The sequence below is a fragment of the Acinonyx jubatus genome, chromosome B4 (genome assembly GCF_027475565.1).
Source record: "Acinonyx jubatus isolate Ajub_Pintada_27869175 chromosome B4, VMU_Ajub_asm_v1.0, whole genome shotgun sequence".
NCBI classification, from domain to species: Eukaryota; Metazoa; Chordata; class Mammalia; order Carnivora; family Felidae; genus Acinonyx; species Acinonyx jubatus.
Genome location: NC_069387.1, coordinates 83,259,750 through 83,276,363, shown reverse-complemented (window position 1 = coordinate 83,276,363; position 16,614 = coordinate 83,259,750).

Sequence of the window (16,614 nt, the reverse complement as noted above, 5' to 3'; positions counted from 1 at the left end):
CCCAGCTCTTGGGTCAGGGGGCAGTCACATCCTCTTGATGGCCTCCTCCAACAAAGACATTTTGCTGGATATTTGCTTGTGTCCCTTTTCAGGAAGTTCTCTACTTCCCACTCAGAGACAATCACCTCTGGTTTCTATTACCATAGATTAGTTTTGCCTGATCTTGTAATTAATATAAATGAAGTCAGACTACATGCTTGCCACGTCTTGCACCTGTCATTCAGGATAATGTTTTTGACATCCATACTTTTGCCTCACTGAGTCAAGGCTTCATTAAGGTGCTTCCTTTTTATTGCCAAATGGTATTCCATGGCATGGATGTGCACAAGTTGTTTTTCCAAGGAAGGAGTGTAAGGGCAGACATTGCACACTGACTGAATGAAGGTAGGGTGGGATGGCGAGAATCCCTTCCCTGGGACCAGGAGAAGAATTGACACAGCATAGCAGTTGGTTATCTTCTTTTGTATCTTGTATCCAGGATGTTTAGGGGAGTTGGCGACAAGTGTCAGAATATTTTAATATGTTGGCTACTTCATTCAGACTTTATTAGGGTTTTTTTCACAAAAGAATAATATTCAGTTTGAGGTGGCTCAAATGAAAGCAGCTCAAAGACAATAGGACATATTTATTACTTTAAGATTTTATTTATTTATTTTGAGAGAGAGTGTGTGCATACACACACGAGTGTGGGAGAGGCAGAGACAGAGAGGGAGAGAGAGAAAATCCCAAGCAGGCTGTGTGCTGTCAGCACAGTAGTACATATTTATAACTTGTGCCTTTGACCAGCTAGGGATCAATTGTTTACCTTGCTGAACTGCAAAAACCAAATCCTCTGTTGCACTCTATTCTGAAATTAAAACAAATAAATTCCATTCTAGAAATTGGAATAGGAATATCTGGGCGGTCCCAGAGAACTTAAGGTGCTCCTCCAAAGCACCAATAGTACAGGGGTGGACACATTGATGACCCTCTCTTTGTAAAGTATATTTAGCTAGAGCTGGAACACAGCTGGGGGCTGAGGGCTCAGTACAGAATAAAGGCACAAACTTCCCTGTCCCAACCTATTGTTTTTCATTCATGCAAAAGATCCTTCAACTGAGAAAGGGAAGAGAAGAGTCCTAAAGACTGATGCTCTAAAGTAGAATCCAAGAAGACAAGGCCATTTCAGGCTAGAGGTTCAATTCAACACATCTCTTTCACTGGTTATTTAAAAATAGAATTCTCGCTGGTGAAATTGACAGATAATTGAAAAACATTTTATAGAAGTTGCATTCACAGAAAACCCAGTAAAGCAAGGCCCACATACAGGTACTGGTAAAAAGAGAATTACAGAGGTGATTTAGGAGAGATCCTCCCAAATTCCAATGTCAAATGCAAGTCTTGAGGAACACCCATCATAGGACAACTCCTGAAGAACACCCATTATAGGAAACCCTCCCAATCAGTGGATAGAATAATCAAAGCATCCACTTGACTTCTAGAGAAGAGAGTTAACAAGCGTATGTCCAAGATATTTGCTCATTTTATTATTCACCTTATATCCCTTTACATCAGGATATGTTAAGGATCAGTGGCCAATATACACTGCAACTTTTTCATTCTTTTAATCAAATAAAATTTTTGTTATAATTATATTGCTTTTCTTCCCCACCATTGTTTATTGGGTATATTACATGTTATAAAGAACTATATAAATAAGTAATTGAAACTGAATACAGTAGGGCTGAGCTGCACTCATAAAGCCTGGCCACAGAGAATCATTGCCCCAGTCATTATATCAGAATGCAGGGTAAGTATAATTTTGGGCCAAAACCAAAGTTCACCTGGGAAAGGCGGAAAACTTTCAGCAGGACACTTTTGACATCTACACTGGGGGATCAAGGGTGTACAGTATATTTCTATGCATTAAAGCCAAGTAATACCAATTCTTTTCTAAGAGGTTACATTACACCTTTCATCCACTGGTGACAGGAAGAACAGCTATGTTCCTATAATGTTAACCCTGGCCAGAGTTGATCAGCCTGTGTTTATACACCTGCCCCATGCTAGGTGAAATAGATCCCTGCCTGGGAATTTTTGAACTGGTATTGTACCAAAAAAAAGCAGATCTTTTCTAGGTTGCTTAACGTATTAATATTATGGAAAATATAGGTATGTTGGAGCCCATATATTCCTATCATGTAGACCATACCCCAGAAAAATGGTGGAAGCCAAACTGCAATGAAGTAGAATAAAGTAAATGGACAGAAATGAACACAATAAGAAAAAAACCAGGAGTTCAAATAGAGTTAATGTCTCCTGTTCTAGTTGCTTTCTGGGGGCCAGGTAATTCTTGATTTAAGTTCATTGAGATAACCTAATATTATTTTTGTGTGTGGGTGCTTGAATTAATTTGAGTTAAGTTTTGGATGGTTGTAAACGAAAAAAAGTGTACAAGTTCCAGATTTTTAAAATTAAGCTTTCTCCTCCTGAAACCCACATTGTTTAGTATGCATCGAAAACATGCTTGGTTGACTTTATGCTTCTTTTGGCAAGAGCACAACTACTCAAGAAGACTGTTTCTGTCCCCTAATTTTTGCAATGAAAATAAAACCAAAGGATCTGTAAGTTTCATTGTACCATTTTTTCTCTGACGTTTTCTAACTTGAGCTGTGCCTTATATTATAAGTTTGTAATGAGATATTTATAGTCATACTGGTAGGATACATTTTTTCCTAGGGTTCATAAAAAAATCATTCTGGACATCATAACTTGGCAACCATGAGAAGCATATGCCATTTCACTGTCCATAGTAACTCCTCAATCCACTGTAGAGTTGCCTCAATAAATACTTTAATAATTGGACCTTAATAACTTGACAACAGTTCGTCCAAAGGACCAATTTCAATGCAGTAAAAACAAACTGAAAGAAAATTCATTTAGAATAATCTGAATCCTATCCTTAGACCTCCTGTGAGGCCCATGTTCCAGGATTGTAGAGGATGTATTTTTCTTTCATTACCCAAGCATTCATTTTAGATACCTACTCCTTCCCAGCCCAGAAATTGGCTTGGTTCTCCAAGGCAGACAGAGTGGTCTCCCACTGATCTGGAATATTCGTAAGAACCGAGGTCTGTGGGATGAAGGAAAGTGTGCGCCTTGTGAGTCACATTCTCCCTCTCTGAGTCCCAGATCCACAGGAACCATAGGATACAGCTGGGATCAGGATTTCTACCACCCCTAAAGCTGTGGGTTTGGTTCTTTCTCTAGCCCTACATATTAGTTTCACTATGTTCCAAAGTTTCATTTTTAAATGCATGGCTGCTTATTCCCACCTAGGGTATGGGGAAAAAGCAACTCCAGATTTTCATGTGTGATTCTCCATACCCCCAAGTGCATTAATGATGGCACCCTTAATTTCTGCCTTCCTTTTTCTCAGTTCATTTGTGTTTAATCTAAAACATAACAAATTGTCATAGAGTATTAAAGGTAGCATAGTCCTCACTGTTTATCAAACACCTTCCATCAGTTTTTAGACCACATGACTAAATTTCAGAGAAGTGAATGACTTTTCCAAGGGTACACAGTTAGCTACCAATGGAAGTGGGGTCTTGTGCCCAGGACACCTGACTCTAAAATTGTTGCTTTTTAATGAAACCAGGTTTACTGCAGATAGTGCAGGGGGAAAGATTTCCAAGTTTCTTTATAGTGTCAGAAGTCAGCTATGCAATATTTTTCTAGACAGCAAGCTTTTATCCATTGCTTCTTTTCTGAAATGTTGAAGTAATTCTCATGAATTATTCTAAGCACATGGATATCAGGCATCAAAGGAGAAAAGCAGGAATAATAGAACACAAAGCTGTAAGCAGGTGCCTCTTCTTTATATAGGGAATATTTATTTAATTTCCAATTACTGGTCTGCAAGAAGATATCCAAAATGTCTCAACTAGTTACCATCCAATATGAAATCCTCCCTGCTGCTTCTGCTGTTCAACATTTTATTTCTTCTTATAACCACCTCTGCATTTGTTTAAAAAAAATCCAGGGAGATAATCCTTGTCTTGATACTCACTTCTCGGTATTGTTACATTGAGCAAAAATGTGTATCCTGTCCCTGGAACATTATTTCCTTGCTTGTACTCTTTTTCATTTTTTTGGCTTGAGCTGAGGCACTGGGAATTTCAATCACTGTAAAATGGGAGGTAAACGCTGTTCTCATGTTAAAAAAAGATAGAAACATGAAGCAGATCCCTGAGGCTAGATTAGAAAGCCCCAAATGAACAAAATATTATACACTTATCTGATGTTTTTAGAACCATACCATTTTTCCATCTTCTAAAAATTAAACTTGGATACTTCCTATTTGCTCCAAAGGGCTCGTATTAATAAACAACATTGTCCTGACAAATTCCTGGTACTAATCTGCTACATATTTCAGTGTTGACAGGAGATGCAAAATGACACTTGAAGTTAAATGCTTATGGAAGTAAAGCTGTTGAGTTCATCAAGTGTAATCAGCTTTATCCATCAACCTTGAGGTTTGGAGTCAGGGAGGGTAACTCTAGGACCTCCCTACAAGTGTCCCTTGCTAGCATCATCAGAAAGTGAGGACTAGGCTGAAGGGATCTTAAGGCCTGTCAACATGGCTTTCTCACATATACGTTGTCATTTTCCATTTTAATAAAGTTTTGTTATTTCACTGGGAAACAGTAAGTGAATGTACTTCTTGCTAATAGGAATATGTGTGCCCTACCAAATTATTTTTGGATTTGCATGATCCATCTCAGCTCACCCCAAAACTAAGGCAATACAAACCTTCTTTGTATCAATTAATCTGTATCTTAATCCCTGAAAATAATCCATAGAAAGAAGAAGCAACCAGCAACTATGATATGGTGATGGGGCAGATAAAAAGAGATGTGACTAAAGCAGCAAAAAAACTCTCAAAAATAGACTTATTTCTAACTTAAATGTTGCCAGAGAAGCAGATTCCTCGATGTGTCTTGGGGCCTATAGCTGCCAGAAATGTTTTCTGGGTGGTCACAGAGCTCATTAATCACTTCTCTGTATTCACTCGTCTGGTGGCACATTGATGTGCAGAAGCCTGAAGGAGTGGTTTAACCTGGCAGATCTCATCATTTCATTGGATTGCCTAAATCCCTTCAAAGCCCCAGCTCGTCTGCATGGCATATGAAGCATTTCCTGATGTAACTCTAAACCTCTCTTCCATACTATCTCCGATTATTCCTTTTGTCCTATTCTAAGCTTTCGGTTATGCTTCTATACGTTTGTAAATTCTGCTTCCTTGGTTACAATACCCCACATTCCCTTGTCAACCTGGTGAACCACACAGCTTTCAAAACTCAGCTCAACCTTCACTCCCCAGGCAGCTGATGACTTCCTTGTTATATCCTTCACGCAGAGTCTGTAACTTGTTTACTGTTACAACCATGGCTGCTATTGTAACCACTGTTGCCTCTAGTGTAAGTATTCTGAAAGCACAGGAACCAACTCATTCATGGTTTTATCTCAGCACACAGCAAGATGCCTGGCATGTGACCAGTGCTTAGTGAATGGTGAATAACTGAGTGCATGGTCCAGCCAAAGGATGTCTACATTGTGACCAACAAGGCCAAAGCTAATCATACTTTTGTTGTAGAGTCAAACCATCTGCCAAATTCAGTGTTCTCAGTTCTAAGTGTCTAGAATCTAGTTTTAGAAATAAGGTTAAGTCAGATCCAAAACCGAAGCTAAGCATGGCCTTCCAAACCAGAGGCTGGCTTTTCCAGAGATTGAGAGAGAAAGAGAGAGAGAGAGAGAGAGAGAGAAACACAAATCTGAAGTCAGAACTGAAAATGGTAGAGTAGCTCAAAAAGAGTGGAAAGAAGACGACGATCATGGACAACAAATGATCCAAATTATGTTCAGGTCCCAAGCGTCTGACAATGCAGAGCAGAGTTAGAGAAAACACTATGGAGTGAGGAACAGAAAATTCAGTCATGGAGGGCAAAATCGGAATCCAGTCTATCGATATTTTAGGAACAAGGAAGAAAGTCTAAGAACTAAGGAATACATCCATAAGAATGTCTCATGCCAAGATATTTATGTGCTTGCTTCTACTTATATATATTTTTTTCTGCTGTGAACAAGCTCCAATCACAGAATTTCTAGAAGGACTATCCATACCTACAGCGTGGTGAGAGTTGTGTTTAATAGTTACGCTATGGAGTCAGACTGCCTGGTCTAAAAGCCCAAGTCCTTCACGTTCTAGCTGGGAGGCATTAGTCAATGCCTTCACTTCTGTGCTGAAAATACAATAGGACTGAAAATAGCTATTTCAAAGAGCTGTTGGAGGGATTGAATGAGTGAGTCCCTGGAAAGAACTTAAGTCAGACACTGGAAGATTCAGAATGGGGAGCCAGGCAGTTAATTATACTTTTAGGGAGGTTCAGAGTAAGAAACTAATATTTTACTTTCCATGTAGAGGTATAGTGAGTTCTCTTTCTATTTATTTGCTTTTATCAAATAATAATCGCCATGTCCTTTAGAAGGAAAAAAAATCCACCAACTTAAAAAGATAGCCTTTTGAGTGAAGAACACAGAAATATATAGCCAATCTGAAATTATACAAAAGTAGTAGAGTTTTATTTCTTAGTTGATGTATTAGTTCAAATAAAGGTTTGGCTATAGTTATTTCTTAAGGGAGTTACATAAAAAACACATCAATATAAAATCTCATATAATTTTGTGTATATAGGCAATTAAGAGTTGGACCCATCACTCTGTAGTCCTCTGAACCCCAGTCTGCCTCCAGTTTTTTTGTTCCACCATCCTTAAAGTGAGCCATCATGGTCCTTAGAATTCAAGATGGAGCCCTGGTCATCAGATATGCATTCCCAGGAGCAAAACAAGAGGAAGAAAGAGACACACTTTCCCTTTAAGAACACATCACAGAAATTGCCACACCCCTTCTCTCCCCTTGTTATTGGCCACAGCTTACTTTACCACAACCAGTAAAGAGGAAACTGAGAAATAAAATGCGTTCAGGTGATTACATATCCAATAAAAATTAGGGATTTTATTACTGTAGGAAAATAGGAACTACTGGGGGTGACTAACAGCCTTGCCAGAGCTGGCTTTCCTGTTCTGCATGTGGACTGGGGTGTTAGCCTCATAATTCAACTACGATGCATTTGCACAAAAGGAATTTGTTTGACTGTTAGTAACTCATTAAAACTGGACTTTCATATGTTTTTACATTGTACTTTGTTTCAAGGTAATAGATATTTGTCAGCTATTTCTGACTAAAATGACTTTTTCTTATTATGGAGCTATTTTTCAGGCTAAAAGTCCAATTTCTAGATCAGAAGCAACGGTTAGGAGGTGTTTACTCCTAGACTGAAGTCAAGGAATCTGAAGTATTTAAAACTGCATAATAGGTGTATTTTTTCCTGATCAATGGCTCTTTATCCATGCTAACCCCATTGTCTGCAATTACCTCCTTTCCATCTAGCAAACTCACTCATTCTTCAAAACCCATCTTATACTCTCCATTTTTGTGAAGTCTCCTCTAACTCTCCTGGGCACATTTAGCTTTGCCTTCTCTGTGCTCCTACAACACATTGTATTTTTATCTCTGGTGTCGTGCTTGGCATGTTGTATTGTGACTGTTTGCATTCTTGCCCTCTTGGGTCAGCTGTTAGTTTGAGGAGTCACACAGGCACTCAGAAATATTTGGTTGATGAATGAATAACCACATTGATAATAGTCCTGGTGGCAATGGTAACTAATACTATTTTTCTTGAGTATAATAAGAGTGACAGAGTAAACATCAATAATCATCAGAAAAATGCAAATTAAAACCACAGTAAGATATCACCCTGTGCCTGTTAGAAAGGCTAATATCAAAAAGATAAGAAATAACAGGTATTGGCTAGGATATGGAGAAAAGGGAACCCTCATACACTGTTGGCAGGAATGCAAATTGGTGCAGCCACTGTGGAAAACAGTATGTAACTTCCTCAGAAAATTAATAGACATACCATATGATCCAGTAATTCTACCCCTGGGTATTTACCCAAAGAAACAAAAATGCTAATTTGAAAAGATATACGCACCCCTGTATTTATTGCATTACTATTTACAATAGCCAAGATATAGAAAAAAAACTGTCCCTTGAGAGATGAATGAATAAAGAGGATGTGGTATGTATGTGTATACACACACACACATACACACACTGGAATATTACACAGCCACAGCAAAGAATGAGATGTTGCCATTTGTGACAACATGGATGGACCTAGATGGTATAATGCTAAGTGAAATAAGTAGACAGTGAAGGATAAATACCATATGATTTCACTTACACATGGAATCTAAAAAACAAAACCAGAAACGGAAACAGACTCATAAGTACAGAGAATAAACAGGTGGTTGCCAGAGAAGAGGAGGGTATGGTGATGGGGGAAATAGATAAAGGGGATTGAGAGGAACACACTTTCAGTTATAAAATGCATAAATCACAGGGATGAAAAGTACAGCATAGGAAATATAGTTAGTATTATCGTAATAACATTGTGTGGTGACAGATAGCGACTGGTGAACACTGAGTAATGTGTAGAATTGTTGAATCGCCATGTTGGATACTTGAAACTAATATAACATTGTGTGTCAGCTATACTTCAATAAAAAGAAGAAGAGCGACTGTCAGGAACTTGTGATATATCATGTCAAATCTCTATACAACCTTTTAAATTCAGTGTCTACATTTTGCAGGTGGGGAAGTTGAGGCCCAGATAAACTGCATAGCTTGCAAGTGATAGAACTGTTTACCCCAAACTCTGCTTGGAACTACATTTCTTTATTAGTACTTCACTCTTCTGGGTTAGGCAGAGAGCACTACCCTCTTTGGACATCTTCTTTTTAGTGTTTATTTTGGAGAGAGAGACAAAGTGTGAGTAGGGGAGGGGCAGAGAAAGAGGAAGACACAGAATCCAAAGCAGGCTCCAAGCTCTGAGCTGTCAGCACAGAGCCTGATGCGGGGCTTGAGCCCACAAACCGTTGATAGGATGACCTGAGTCGAAGTTGGACACTTCCGACTGAGCCACCCAGGTGCCCCTGACCTCTTCTTTTTAAATGCAAACTGTCCTGAGAGGTACTATCACTCAAGTCCCTGGCTGATAAGTGAACTTCCTTTATTAGACTCCATTCGTTATGATCAAAGAGAAGGAGACGCATAAAAACTCTGAAGAAGGAGAAACAGTTAGAAATGAGAGTGGAATGGCCTATATTCCTGTTTCACAGTCTAGCCTGAGATTAACTTTCTCCAAAGGATTAGGCGACGTCACTGAACTATTTTATTCATTTCCTCCTGTGCTGGCTCACCTGAGGTCCTACCGACAACTGCTTTACTTGTGTGTTCTCTTCATCGTCATTCTATGTACACACATACAGGCCCATGTACCTCTTTTCCACCTTTACCACAAAATAAAACCAACAGACCAAAAAACACTTCATCTTGCCAACAGATCTACAATCCCTTCTGCAGCCTACGTCTCATCTCTTCTGCTTCCGTTCCTTCTCATGACAGGTCAGGAGCTAACTCTCCATTTGCGTTAGAGCTCACACATCCCACACACTTTTTCTAGAACCTCACACTATTTGTTGTTGTTGTTATTTCTTGTTCTTTCTTTCTACTGCACCCTTCCCATCACCATTTAAACAAATGTAATTCCCTTTCATATTAAAAGGAAATCACCATCCTTGGACTCTACTTTCCTTTTGACGGTTGCTGTATTTTTCCCTTTCTTTACAAAGCCTTAAAAAATTGTCTGTATCACTGATCACCGATCCTCACCTCACTTCAGTCTGTGCTTCTCTCTCACTCCTTCATCACTAAGCTAATGGACATTTTTCTATTTTCCTGTTATTTGACCCCCTCAGCAGCATTTAAAATGCGTAGAGTGCTCTGTCCTTCTTGAAACACTCTATCCTGGGCTTCTGTATCACCAGACTCCCTCCATTCTCTTTTACCTCTGGAACTAACTCCTCTCAATGTCCTTTGCAATATTGCTGTCCACCACTTTGCTTTTAATCTTGAGTTGTTCAAGGCTTTGAATTTGTTCCTTTCCTCATCTTATTTTATATTTTCTCCCTCATGGTTTTGTCCACACCCGTATCTTTAAAGGCTTTCAAGTGAGTGTCTCCATTCCAAACTTCCCTCTGAGCTCCATCACACCCAACAAAGTGCCAGCTCAACATCTCCAGCTGGCAGTCTCAAATTAACCACAAACTTAACCAACTTAACCATACACATAACTGAACTCATGTTCTCTTTCCTCACACTGTCTTTTACCAGTGTTCTCTTGCTTACTAAATCACACTACTATCTATCCAGATGCTCAAAGTGGAAACTCAGAAGTTATTTTCTCTCAAGAGAAGAATACGGTTCTGTGTGGCTTGACTTCCTCTCAACCTAAGGTGACATTGGCATATTGTGGTAGGCAGCATCTAAGTTGGCCATCAATGATCCTGCCCCTGGTATTCATTCTCTCATGAATGCCTGCCTGTTGGGAGCAGGTTGGACTTACTTGTTCACTTCTAATAAATAGAATACGGCAGAAGGAATGGGATGTCCTTCTAAGATAAAATTACAGAAAGGCTGTCTTACATCTTGGGTCTCTCTCTCTCTCACGCCACTTGTACTGCAAAAAGCTAACTGCCATTTCAGAGATTATTCAGATAACCCAGGAGAGAGGCTCGGGAATCAAGGAACCAAAAGCTTCCTTGCAAATGGTATGTGAGGAAGGAAAGGACAACCCCGTTATTGTTTTAATTTGAATTTCTCTGTTGACATACAACATGGAGCATCTTTTCATATGCTTATTCGTATACTTATTCATATGCTATGTATCTTTTTGTTGAGGTATCTGGTGAGGTCTTTGGTCTATTTTTAAATTGAGTTGTTTATTTCCTCAAGGTTGAGTTTTAAGAGTTTATATATTTTGGATAACATCCTTTATCAGATATGTCTTTTGTGAATATTTTCTCCTAGTCCGTGGCTTGTCTTTTCATTCACTGGGCAGGTCTTTCACAGAACCCTGCTAATAACCTTATGAGCGAAATTCAAAGTAGAGTCTTCAGTCTTAAGCCTTGAGATGACTGTAAACCTGATGGCTTGGCTGCAACCACATTGAGAAACTATAAACCAGCTAAATCGTTCTTTTAATTGGCTAAGTCTGGATAATTTGAAATATAGCAGAAGATAACTACTATACGTTTGAGGAAAAAGTATATGCTCTTGTGAACTTAGAGAAACCAGATGGCTCCCTAACTGTGATAACTCTATCATTTGGTAGAGATTGCAAAATAGACTTACACTTAAAGGATTACATAGGTATTAACCAATTAAAACCAATTAATTTATGTTTTTCTATAAAATAACTAATAGTAAAAAGTTGGTTTTAGGGTGTTTTTAAAAAAATTTTTAGAGCAATTTTAGGTTCATAGTAAAATCTTCTGTTAACTCAAGTTATCTGATTTTTAAAATTTGTTTAATGTTTATTTATTTTTTAGAAAGAGAGAGAGAGAGAGAGACAGAGTGTAGGCCGGGGAGGAGCAGAGAGGAGACACAGAATCCAGAACAGGCTCCAGGTTCTGAGCTGTCAGCACAGAGCCCGACGTGGGGCTCAAACTCACCACCTGTGAGATCATGACCTGAGCCAAAGTCAGATGCTCAACTGACTGAGCCACCCAGGCACCCAGTCAAGTTATCTGATTTTTTTAAATAGCTACTGAGTGGGTAAAAAAGGTACAGAAATAATTACAATGAATATATTAGTCAAGCGTTTCTGGAGAGAGTATTATTTAGGAGAAATCGTTAAAGCAAATGAAAAAAAAAAACTTTCCTAATACAACTAGGTGATTCAATGTAAAATTTTGGCAGTTACTACTCTTCACCATTCATTTTTTGTATGAGCTCATGGACCTTGTGAATGTGGTACATGATGGGAAACTGATCACAGCAGATCTTTTTTTAAAACAGCACCAGAAGGGTGCCTGGGTGGCGCAGTCAGTTAAGCGTCTGACTTTGGCTCAGGTCATGATCTCGCGGTCTGTGAGTTCCAGCCCTGCGTCGGGCTCTGTGCTGACTGCCTGGAGCCTGGAGCCTGCTTTGGATTCTGTGTCTCCCTCTCTCTCCACCCCTCCCCTGCTCATGCTCTCTCTCTGTCTCAAAAATAAATAAAACATTTAAAAAACATTTTTTTAAAACAGCACCAGAAATCTTTCACTTTGAAACTAATCCATCAGTTACCATACTGCTGATAGATGTCTGGTTACATACATGCTTCTAATCAATGAGAAAGCAACCTTTTATTCATTACCTTTTCTTGATACGTGCACACACACACACACATACACACACAAATCCCACACATGCACACAGTGCCATTGATATCTTTGCTCATTTAGCTTCGTAGTCAGCTAATGACTGGACTGAGATTTTTTTAAATGCATGGAACCATAAGTCTCACAGCCTTTGAGGAATTGTCCACTGTAGGTTTGGGGGCTCGCTTTACATGCTCAGGCAGGCAGTTAACAACTCTGTCTTAGTCTTCACTTCCTGAATGCACTTAGCTGCAAAGTCAGCCAGAGGTGAGATATTAGGACTTTTTCAGGTTTTTCCTGGGCGTGTACAGAGCCCAACTCATGCATGTTGCTTTCATTCTCAGGGATATATCCAAACTTTTTAAAACCTCCTCTGGATATTTCCTTCCCCCAGGTGTTCCACTAGTGTATTGTTTCAGGAGTTATTTGCCCAAGCACTAGCACTGCTTCAAGCAGTTGTGATGTTAAACAATTGTTGCTGATTGTTTTTGACAAATGCCCCAGGGAAAACATCCGTTCACCCTGAGAGAGCTCTGAGTCAGCTCAAATAAAGACAAGTTTTGTGAAAGGAATTTTTAGGGAACTGCCGGAGTCCAAATGACAGTTATCTAGGAGGGAGGCCGTGGAGGAGCTCCGACCCATTTTTTTCCCTCCAGTGTCTTTTAGGCTGCTGCCTTTCACCATGATTGCAGGGTTGTTGGCTAAGACTCTTAAGGAACTGGGGAAGGTGAGTGATACTAGGACAAGGTAAGTGCCACAAAGGTTTTCTTACTGAGATTTAGCCATCTTTCCTAAATACAGGCTCCCCAGATTGTTGAAAGCCTTTGATTAATTTTCAGAGTTCTTTAAAAGTTAATTTGGACCAGTGAGTCTGGGTGGCTCAGTCAGTTAAGCATCTGACTTTGGCTCAGGTCATGATCTCACGATTCATGGGTTCGAACCCCACATAGGTCTCTGCTGACAGCTCAGAGCCTGGAGCCTGCTTTGGATTCTGTGTCTCCCTCTCTTCTGCCTCTCCCCTGCTTACACTCTGTCCCTCTCTCCTTCAAAAATAAATGAACACTTAAAAAACACATTTAAAAGTTAATTTGGACCTTTTTTTGGCCAGTATTCTTACTGCTTTTACGAAAGAGAGGATTTTTAGAGGCTCTTACTCTGCCATTCCCATCATCATTCAGCATCAACTCTTGAGATGATATTTTTCTTTTTCGTTTCCAACTGAAACAAGTTACAGTCAGTGGATATAATGTACCAAATATTTTTTACAGCAAACTTATAGTAGCTTCCTTATTCCTAAGGCAAATATTTTGAAATTAAAAAAATTTTTTAATAAAACTTTTAACATGTTAATAGAATTCATATGAGCGTAACAACTTTTAGATATGTTATCTTGGCACACACAGGTCTCCAAATGATGAACTGGCTTGAAAACCATTAGGCTGAAAAGAGAATGATAATCAGAGGCAGCAACAATTGTTATTCTTATGATTATATTTGTATTGATTATAACAACGATATATTGAGGTTTTGTTATGTATTTTGCGGGGAGAAACACAAAGCAAATAAAACTATATTTATAATTTAATACAACAAATTCCATTACATTATTCATCATTATAGTAATCAATTACCAGTGTTTAAACATGAGATTTATTACTACAGATAAGTCAGTAAATCTGGTGTCTTTTTTTCTTTTTTGCTTAAAGTAGTAAAAACAAAGAGATACGACAGATCTTTAGTGATTAAGAAAGATTTTCTGCATTATAGCTTTCATTTTTTAATATAGTGTATATAATTTTTATAATAGCAAAAGAAATGTAACCTTTCCACTGATGTTTATTTACTGCTTTTATTTATTTCCATACTTTCTAGCATTTCTTTATGAATACAAATAGCACAATTTTTTTGACTATTATGTTCATAATTTTATGTTGTGGGTAGAAAACAGTATTCAAACCAAACATAAGCAAGACAGCATTTGCTGATTCCCTTAATACACAGACTATCAGATGGCAATTAGTTTGGTGATTCTTTCCATTACAGTTGTGTGTGTGTGGGCAAGAATGCAGTCCAAGTTTTCATTCCTTTTTCTGTTTCTTGTCATGTTGGTTTTAGACTCCTGCTGTTGGATCCAGCTGAAACTTTCTCACAGTGGGTGGCCCTGGAGATATTTTCTCCCGATCCCCTTTTCAATTCCATTCCCCCATTGGTGGTAGACATCTTTATTTTCACCCAACTAAGAATCTATTTGCTTTCTGGCTTTTATTGCAAGATGAATATTTGGCCCTTAAAAATTAAAAAAGTAAATGCTTTTATATCTAGGGAGATTTTGATGTGAGATCCACTGGATAGACTTACTGTAATCCTTTCAAAACGTTTTATGCAGTATTAGGTTTGAACAGTCTGTGTTTTCTCTTCCCAGCCATAAATGGGCAATACTCAAAGAAATAAAGTAGAATCTCAAATTTGAGTGCTAGTCCAAACTATTTAGAGTCCTTAAGACTGAATTGAACAAAATACTAAGAGCGTTCTTTCTTGATGATTCTGAAAATTACCTCTGTTGCAGGTAAGAAGGTTTTGAGGGAAAACACACAGTGCTATGGAACTATAACCACCATGATAAAGCTGTTTAAAGAAGAAAAGAATGACAGATATGTTTCCAATCTTAATTTAGCCAGTAAAAAGTCATCACATTTACATCCTAGATCTAGAAAATAGGGGCGTAATGGACTAGCCAACTTGCTGTTTATTTCTTTTTACTTCCCTTGTTTTTGGGGTATAAGTGCTGAAAAGAGGAGCCATGTTTAAGGAAAAAGACCTAAACTAAGTGTCAGAAGACTGAAGTTCCAGATTTGCATTCCTAATCTAATCGTTTTCATATTACCAACTTCAGTGAATAGCTGTTCTTTTAAATAAAGATAATACTACCTCTCCCTCAGACTTCAGAGAGATGGGGGGTGGGGGTGGGGGGGACGGGAATGAAGATCCCAGTGTCTCCACAACAAAGTTTTATGGCAGATATTTGGTTGTGAAGAAGAGAACTGGGCAAATGTTAAAACTCTGCTAGAGGCAGAGAACAAGGAAACCAACTCGTCTAACACATCTCTCTAAGTATATTGGGAGTGAGTCTGAAGTGTGGGCATCCTTTACTCCATATTCCAACCTGCGATTTTCATAGATTCATCTGACACCAGTCATTTCCACTACTATCCCAATTGCTTGAATAAGGAAGATTTAAGAAAGTCCCGTATTTGTGTGGTGCCATTGGTGCCAGATAGTTCTAAGCATTTACCAGACTAGTTTCCTTTCCTCTTGGGTACACAGCTATACCACAGTTCCCAGCTGCCTTGTAATTAGTTGGTGCACGTGACCTAATTCCAGACAGGAGAATGTGTGCAGAAGTGATGTAATGCCTTTCCAGGTCTGGACTTTAAAATGCTCCCATGCATAATTCTTGTGCTCTTTCCTTACCTTCCAGTTAGATACGGAGGAGCCCATGGACCCAGAAAAGGGAGAGCTTAAGAAGACAGGAGCTTGGGTCCTTTTCTTTTCACTGTGCTAAGTTACTGAGATTTGGGGATTGTGGTATCAGTTAGCCTATTTTCACTAATGCATTATCATAGGATTTTATAGTTAATTTAATTTAAAATTCTGGCTATATACATTATGAAAAAACTGTCCATGTAGTCAATTTGAAGCGACTATGTGCCATGATTATTTGACAGACTATGAACTAAGCAACTGGTTAGTTGATCAAATCTCTAAAAATTAGCTTGCTGTTTGAGTACTGTGTTTGTAAACATAGCCATAGTGTCTGCTCTCTGAGAGTTCAGCACAGTTTCCATATTGGTACCTGCATGAGATGTCCTTTGTGCAACAGACTTCTAAGCCTTGCGGGGGAATGACAACTGAATATACTGCCGGCATTGTCTCTAAGCCTTTCAAGGATGGGGAATAATTGAAGAACAAGTCAAAGATTGGCTGACATATTTAGTGGGGAAAATGAGTTGAATAGAATTTCTACCACCTTGGACAAATGTTGACTTGGACGTTAAACAAAAAGAAAGCAAAAAGATAAGTTGGGCTTAAAAGTTGAAAATATTAGTTGAAACTTTGTTGAAGTGAAGAGATAGGCTTTGAGGCTGCAGTCTGTAATGAAGCATACCTTATCCACCCCTCACAACGAGCCCAAAGTAGGATGATGACTACCAAGCAGTTTGAAAGAGGGAAGATGTTAAGCCTGCT